The sequence below is a fragment of the Eublepharis macularius genome, chromosome 8, assembly GCF_028583425.1.
Source record: "Eublepharis macularius isolate TG4126 chromosome 8, MPM_Emac_v1.0, whole genome shotgun sequence".
Taxonomy (NCBI): Eukaryota; Metazoa; Chordata; class Lepidosauria; order Squamata; family Eublepharidae; genus Eublepharis; species Eublepharis macularius.
The window spans coordinates 129,371,216-129,380,119 of NC_072797.1; positions in this window are offsets into that span (position 1 = coordinate 129,371,216).

The following is an 8,904-nucleotide window of genomic DNA, read 5'->3' on the forward strand; positions in this document are numbered from 1 at the left end:
TACTGTCAATGGCTGAGCATTCTTTGTTGTGGCTTCCACCTGGCGGAATGGCCAACTTGTGGAAGTCAGAAAGCCTTCCACACTACCATCGTTCCATAAAATGTAGAAAACAGATTTGTTTGGGAGGTGTATTTTTATCCAGGGAATAGTTTAGTTTGTGTGTGACATCTATTAGACATTTCCCCCCCACACCAATTGCATTGCTTCTTGTATTTGTTATACTGTTTTTTATTGCGTTGCTTTCTACTTTTGAAGGACTGTCTTCTTTCTGTCTTTCCTTGTCTCTCCAAGCAATTTTACAATGCATAATTAAAAAAAAAACACTTATTATAAACCTCCAACCGAATGCCTGCAATTTATACTCCATTCAAAGCTCTAAGGAACAAAATAACCTACCAGTGCCTCCTGAAAGTTTGCAAAGCTTGCACATAAAGTGGGAGCGACCAGAGAAAACGCAGGCCTCAATTGATGCCACATGGGGTGTTTTAGTGAAGGAGTGCCCAGAAGATGGCAAACAGAAGACCGTAACACACAAAGGGCCATAAGGGAGAGATGGTCCAATTTGGCATCAAGCTGAGAAGGCTTTAAAGCACCTCACTGAACTTCCACGTTCAGACACAGTGTGGGTGTGACGCCCAGTTCTTGGAAGGCAGCTGTAGGAGGAAGATACGGCCTCTGGGCCTTGCAGGTGGGTTTCCCCAGAGGTACTTGATGGGCCATTGAAGGGAATCGGGTGCTGGACTGGATAGAGCTTTGGGCTGGTGCTGCAGGGCTCTCGTTTTATTGAGTGAATCTCAGCAAAGTGGACCTCATTAAGGGAGACGCTGTTCTACCTTTGCATTGACGTGGAGTTTTTTTCCTTGTAAATAAATAGCTACACCCAGCACGGAAGATTCACTCCCAACTCACTAAAAACCAGCCAGATCCATTGCTGCCCCAGGAAGGAAACAGAGGAGGGGCAAAAGACGTTTCTTTAGCCTCGGTGAATGAATCGATAAAGCATCAAGAGTAGACAACCTTGAAAAGGGAAAACACAAACCAGGGAATTCTTCCGCTTATTTGGGAAAGAAGATATAAGAGGGGGAAGGACGAGAGGAAACTAGCAGTGGGACTGGAGGAAAAGAATTCTTGGGCTTAGTCCTGAAAATCCTGCATAATCTTACCCACAGGGTCGAGCTACAAGTGAGGAATAACACTTGCCTGGCAAGTGAACAGACTCACGTGTATTCCTCCCTGTTCACTTGCCCTCCACTTGCCCGAAGAGGCAACATGCTTCTGGATTCTAAACATATAAAGAGAGAGGAGGTTGCAGCTATTTATTGAGGAGCAATTGTTACTCTGCATTCCAGAGGTACTTTTCTTCCCATATTCCAGGGATCAGCCCTGTTATTTAAAAAAAAAGACTCCTGTGGAAAGGGTCATTTTATAGTCAAGACAAGAGCATGTCACTAAAACAGCTGAGTTACAAGGAGAGAAATTAGAAATGTCATAGAAAGATCAATCTGTTCAGCTAGTCTATAAGGAGCAGCGCGGAGGGCAATCTAAACTCCCCTCTGTCTGGAGATCAGGGGGCGGGGCCACCGGCCATGTGACCATTTTCAAGAGGTGCCATAATGCCGTTCCACCGCATTGCAGCTGGAAAAAAGCCCTGTTTACAAGAATATATACACACCCGAAGTTTCCTAATATCTATCTATATCTATATATCATAAATGTTTACTCCAGACAATCTTATCTGATATGCAGCAGTAGATATGGGGCATCTACCACTGGAGAATGGGGGGGGGGGAATCCCTTAATGGATATGGACACACCAACACCCTGCAATTGTGTTTATTCAGGCCAGTTCCCTTACTGGTTGAAGATGCTGCCTTCTGGCTATTTGTACCGAAAGATTTTAACGCTGTGGTTGTAACAGTCGGCAACTGCCACTAGCCCATGTTCCAGCACCGAGATTCCACTGGGCCCCTGCAGACCTTCGGCAGCCACCACAGCACAGAGAGAAGAGTCAGGATTAAACATCACAATGCAGTTTTGTGCTTCGTCAGAGACAAAGACATTCCCGTGAGAGTCCGCGCAGACTCCGGAAGGGTTTTCAAATGTGAATTTATTCCCATACTGGGGCCCTATCGTCTTCGACACACTTCGCTTCCTGTCAATAACTTTGATACAGCAGCCCTGGAATCGGCCAAACAGCTGTCCTTCCGTAACTAACATCTCTTCGTCCTAGAAGAAAGAATATTTATTAATCTAAGACAGCTATCATTATTTTGTTGCCGTAATATAGATAAAAGCACATTACACAAAGCAATAGAAAGCAATACTTTACTTTATTTGGTATTTAGCCCGCCCTCCCCATGAGCGGGCTCAGGACGGGGTACAACATTCATAAAATACATAATTATATAAATACAATTAAAATTATATCATAAAATCGTAACTCAGATGGCCTATTTCACATTCCTGCCCTCAAATACAAAGAGGGAGACACCCGGATGGACGGGATGTCATTGGATAGGAGAAGGAGACGGGAGGCTCAATGAACACATGTATTCTAAGTGAATTTCTGCACTTTGCATGTGTTTTTTTCCCAAGAGAATTGTATAACTAAAAACAGATGTGCTTTCATCTTTGACAGTCAATTAAAAATAGTGGACACTATCTAATGTTCTCCAATCATGGAACAATGGTGATCTACTAACTTAACTCTTTCTCACAGATGTAGAGTTTTCTTTTGTTAGTTGGATATAATGTCACTTTTTGGCTAATTAGAATGTTATACAATAGAAAGTATGGATATTTAATTAAGTATTAAACCAATCATAGTTTATGCTATCACATGAAAAATATCTTAGATATTTGCATAAGATGACCTATAAAACAAGTAAATTCAGACAGTGGCCGTTTCCACATGGCTTACCTGTGCTCGTAACGTCCCGGTAGATCGCGCAAAAACTGCGGAAGATCGCGTTTCCTCGTGTGACATTTGCATGATGTCACGTGACATCGCGCAAATCTCGCGCGAGAAAATGCGATCTTCCGCATTTTTTGCACGATCTACCGGGACGTTACGAGCACAGGTAAGCCATGTGGAAACGGCCAGTATGTCTGGAAGAAATCTCATGAGAATCTAGGTGAGAATTTTAGCATTGCTATGGGAATCTTAATGCATTTCATAGAAACTTTGGTTGTTTTAAACTTAAGAGTTAACTAGGAAATGTTAGCAAACCTAATTCTTATTGCTTTTCTGTGTTCTATCTTTGTAGGATTTATATTACCGATCATATATGTTTTGATACCTTGCTTCTTTAAAAGACTAGAGTGTAATTTCAATAAAAGAAATAAACTCTAGAAAGTTTCTGTGTGCCTTGATGAGAAAAAGCATTGCAAGAAGAACTCTATAAATAATGTACTGATAAGCAGAACTTGTTCAAAGAGCAGTCTCTGTTTTGGTAAGTCTTAACGAATTGCTGAAAGCTATCCAAAAGTAAAGATGAATCTTTCTTCCGGAATAGCAGAAGCCTTAGTAATACATAGGTAAAAAGCCTGTTGCAATTTTACTTAATAGCCGTTCACAAAAATCTTAGTAAAGTCACTTACACTGTATATAATTACTTGGTAAGCTGGGCTAAAGAGAAATCACCCAACTTCCTTGGAAGGAGAAGAGAAAAGAAGAGGAGATGGTAACTAGCCCAATGTTAATTTTTTCTCAGTAGACAGGGCTTCCACTTTTCCAAAGAAATGAATAGAAACACAGTGATGCCCTCATAAGCAACAGGGACTTCTGTAACTCTGCTGCCAAGCCCAAATGTCTATAAGCAAGCATGGTGTAGAGGTTAGAATGTTGGACTAGGAGCCAGGAGAGCCAGGTTCAAATCTCGGCTCTGACATGGAAACTCATTGGGTGACTTTGAGACAGTCACTCTCTATTTTGTCCTAAACAACCTCACAGGGGTTGTTGTTATGAGAATAAATTGGAGAAGGGGAGAATGATGACGTTAGATGATTACGTCCCTTGGGGGGAAAGCAGGGTATAAATATTGCAATAAATACATATGGATATTTTAGTACCCAGAGTAGTTACAAATTACAAATACTGTTATTTGCAGGGGGGGGGGGGGAAGGATGGTCCTAAAGTGGTCTAGATCAGAGTTCCAGACAAGCTGATGCAGCCATGGGTTCCATCCTGCCAACAGCAAGTCTTGAGTTCTGCTAGAACCCACAGCCCACATGGCTGAGAACTTGAGAGGGACCAGCCATGGTCTTCTTCTTGAGCTAATATACCTGGTGTGATGTTCCATGAGCAGAGTTAGTAAGGAGACTACTGCTTTATGGCCAGATACCATGTCTGCCTTTCTCCCTTCTGGTTTTGCTGAACCCTCACTTCCTTGGAGCCAGGCATGATATCTAGCACGTTTTGTGGCTAAACAGGTATTCAAACCTGGGTCTCCGTTATACCACACTGGCTCACAAGAACTGCCTTGATAAACAGAGGGAGTGATCCTACACAGGTCTTCTCAGGGCCAAGCTACAAGTGACGAATGACAATTGAACAGCAAGTGTATTTCTCCCTGTTCACTTGCCCTCCACTCAATCCACTTGCCGTTCAAGTGTCATTCGTCACTTGTAGCTTGGCCCTCAGAAGCTTTAGGTGGGTAGCCATGTTGGTTTGCAGTAGAAGCTGCAGGATTTGAGTTCAGCAGCACCTCAGAGGACAACAAGATTTTCAGGATGTAAGCTGTCGAGCGTCCGAGCTCTTCTTCAGCTCTGACTCTTGAAAGCTTATACCCTTAAAATCTTTTTGGCCTCTAAGAGCGGAACCACAAGTGACAAAAGGCACAGGTTGGACACTTGCCAGCTTCCCTCAAGTTTTGATGGGAAATGTGGGCAGCTTGACGGAATGTTGGACAAGTGACAGTTGAAAAGTCCATTGGACAGCAGTCGGAGAGCCAAGCTGCAAGACCAGGATGCCTACATTTCCCATCAAAACTTGAGGGAAGCTGACAAGTGTCCAACCTGTGCCTTTTGTCACTTGTGGTTCCACTCTAAGTTGCCATTGGACTCAAATCCTACTACTCAGAAGCTGAGAGTCCCATTTATTCAGTGGGGCTCACTCCTAGGAAAGTGTTCTTAGGACTGCAGCTTGACCCTGCAAACGTGTTCAGAGTCACTCCAGTCTAAGTCCTCTGAATGCAACGGGAGTAGATCGGAAGAACTGCCTAGGATTTTGCTGTAAATGTTCATCTGTGTCAGATTCTAGAGAAGAGGGCAAAGAAACGAAGATATTCCACTTGGTGAAGCTGGGAATGAATTAACGCTTCTTGAAGCTTATATGTTTAGGTCAAGTTGTTGCGAACGTTGTGCAACAAACACATGGTCCTGGGCGTGCCATCTGCAAAGAGACCAATTCAGTGGGTTTCAGATGCGCACCCTCTTCCACGTCAGCCTGAACTTGCAGAAGCCTGGATCAAAAAGGCTACGTACACAGACATTAGAAGAATGTAAACATTGGCTTGTCTCCAACAAGGATTTCTGAGAACAGAAGAAGGGGTCATTTTCACCCATTTCCCCCTCCTGCGCAAGTCACTGACCCCCTCCTCCTGCTCTTCCTTGGAGTGCCCTGTCTCCCAGCAGCTACATGGGGAAGGAGTAGGGTTGCCAGCCTCCAGGTAGTGGCTGGAGATCTCCCGGAATTACAACTGGTCTCCAGGCCACAGAGATCAATTCACCTGGAGAAAATGGCTACTTTTGGGGGTGGGCTCTATGGAATTATGCCATGCCAAGGTCCTTTCCCTCCCCAAACCCCGCTTCCTCCAGGTTTCTCCAGGTTTCACCCCCCCCCCCAGATCTCCAGGAATTTCCCAACCTGGAGCTGGCAACCCTAGGAGGGAGGTGCTTTTCAGGCTGCAGTGGAAGGGAGAAAGTGAAAAAAATCAAGCTCCACTGATGGAAGTCCTTCCGTTAGCAGAGATTTTTGGCATGATGCAAGCCAATGAATTTGAAGTAACACCTTTTTATAGCACAGACCCGTACAGAGTTACTCTACTTTAAGTTTTTAATGGACTTGGACTGGAGTACCTAGGCATAGGATCGTGCTGTTAGCGTATTCGCTTGAGTCTGGGATTGAGTACAGAAGCAATGAATTAAATCCAGATCTTATTTCCATAGCTGTGGGAGGGCTGCATGTACTGACTCTTTATTCAACGTCAGGCATATTGAATCCAGATAAGGAGTTCCACTGTCTGTTAAATAGCGATAGAATGAGATTGTTGCTCTGGAAAAAAATGCACCCGATTTCTCTGAAAAATTGCAAACGAATGTAGGTATTCAGAAATGGTGCGAGTTTCCTGTTTAAAGAAAGACATTATGAGCCATTAAAGCCAACTGTATGGAATTGGCAACTAGTCTGACTTGAATTTTGAACAAATTTAAGCTTGGCTCAAAGTGATCGAGTGGAGTGCAAGTGGAGCGCAAGTGAACAGGGAGGAATACACGTGAGTCTGATCACTTGCCGTTCAAGTGTCACGCAGCCCAAAACAGGCCCAATCCACACCCAAACAGGCCTGAAACTAGCCCAATTTAGGCCAAAATGGGCCCGTTTTGGGCCGCTGCAGAGCACAGGAGTGCTCCCGCGCTCCGCAGTAGCCCCAATCCAAGCCCCTGCGGAGCATGGGCACATTCCCAGGGGGCTGCGTGATGATGTCACTTCCCAGGAGTGACGTCACCACGCTTGTGGAAGCGCGTGTGCTTTGTGCACGTGTGCCTCCCACCCCAAGAGGTAAATGCAGGGAGCCAGTCCCCTGCTGGGAGGTTAAGAGGGACTGGCAGCCCTAGTGAAATATAAATAAATAAATATTAGTATTAGTATTATTAATTTAATGTATAGCCCACCCTACCCACAAGCAGGCTCAGGGCAGGTTACAACAGTGTAATATTACAAAAATAAAACATTAAAATACATTTAAATCAGAGTCATCGGTATGTACAGTCAGACCCCAGTTGGCAGCCTCCTCCACTCTTCCCAACATAAAATAAACAAGGGGTGAGAGCGGCTACAACTGGTGCTGTCACTTTAACTTCACTTCTGAGGGGGCAGGGGGTTATGTAGCCCACCCCCAGCAGGAGACCGGTCGGGACGCATTCCCAAGAAAACCTTAGGCTGGCCTCAGCCATATGCCTGGCAGAACATCTCTGTCTTACAGGCCTGCTGAAAAGATATAGGGTATTGGCTGGCCCAGGTGTCCTTCGACAGAGAGTTCCACCAGGTTGGGGCCAGGACTGAAAAGGCCCTGGCCCTGATTGAGGCCAGCCATGTCTCCCTGGGGCCAGGCACCACCAGTAGGTGTTTTCCTGCTGATCTAAGCGTTCTCTGGGGTACATATGGGGAAAGTGGGAGATCCCCCACACCCATTGGGAAAATGGGATCCCTCGTGCCAACTAGCTGTAAATTTAGTCTAGAGCTGTGATGTAATCAATGCTACCCCCAAATGAACAGATAAATTTCACTCTGATGCGCATCATATCGTACCTCATTGACTGCCACGCGCACTGGCCTGTGAAATCCTTCTATTGCATGTGTCTTCAAGACAGCATTCATTCTCCAATCCACTCCAATAATGTTGACTTTCCCTCCATTACTCCAGTCTGACACAGCAATGTGGTTGGATTTCAGCACAGCTATCCCATATGAATGAGGCCAGTTTATCTTAGGAGACTTCAATTCATGGATCAGCTCGCCGTCTTTCGAGAAGAGCTGGATGATTTTCGTCCCATTGGTCACGAGTAGCACACCGTTCCTCATGCAAGTTATGTCTCCCAAACCTTTTATCGGTTCGAATCCATAGGGGAACCTTTGCTTCGGCCGGCCATCGGCATTAAAGACCTGGATTTGTCCAGTTCCACTGTCTTTCACCACCAAGTCACCTTCAGGGGTCGTCGTCAAACTCGTTGGCCAGATCAGCTTACCAGGCACTGATCCAAAACCACCCAGTTCTCTTTCTAGAGCATTATAATAGATCTTCTGGATGCCTGACAGTCGCCATTTGCTATTAAATTCATTGACCTGCAGCTAAGAAACAGAAAAATAAAATAAGGGGGTAAACTCCTTGGCATGTTAAACAGTAATATATTATTCAAAACTGACTTATTCAAAAGGGGATGTATTGTAGGGAGGGGGTCTCAAAGAGATGCTTCACTAACGAGTTAGGGACCACAGACTTCACTACCATGTTGCCTTACGTACTATCTGTTGCTTTAAGTATGTCCCCCTATGTACTACTTCTTGCTTTAAGTATGATCGGACTGGGTAGTTCTATGTTGTCAAATATTAGTCCTAGAATTGCTTATGCTCTGTTCCAGCATTTCTTCAGCTCGGGCCGTTTTCACACTGCTCCCATTCCGGGAGCTTGGCGTGATGTTCCATGGCTGGTAAGCAGTATGAAAACGTCCTCTGTATCATATTTTTGCTAATGTTATGTCTTTGTAAACTTGCATTTATTTGTCCTATGGCATTATTTATTGAAATGTCCTTGATACTGACTGTACTAATTTCACGACTATGTAATCTGCCTTGAGTCTGAGAGCCAAGCTACAAGTGACACCTGACACAGGTTGGACACTTGTCAGCTTCCCTCAAGTTTTGATGGGAAATGTAGGCGTCCTGGTCTTGCAGCTTGGCTCTTCATTTAATTGAAGTTTACAGAGTGGCAGTCTATGGGAGGGAGAACATGCGGTTGGGAGGGGAGTGCAGGCGCTGGGCTCTCGCCGGGTGCTCCCCTTCCCCTCTGCTGAGTGTGTGTCTGTGTGTGTGTGTGTGGGGGGGTGTTCTGTAAACTTCAATTAAATGGAGAGCCAAGCTGCAAGACCAAGATGCCTACATTTCCCATCAAAACTTGAGGGAAGCTG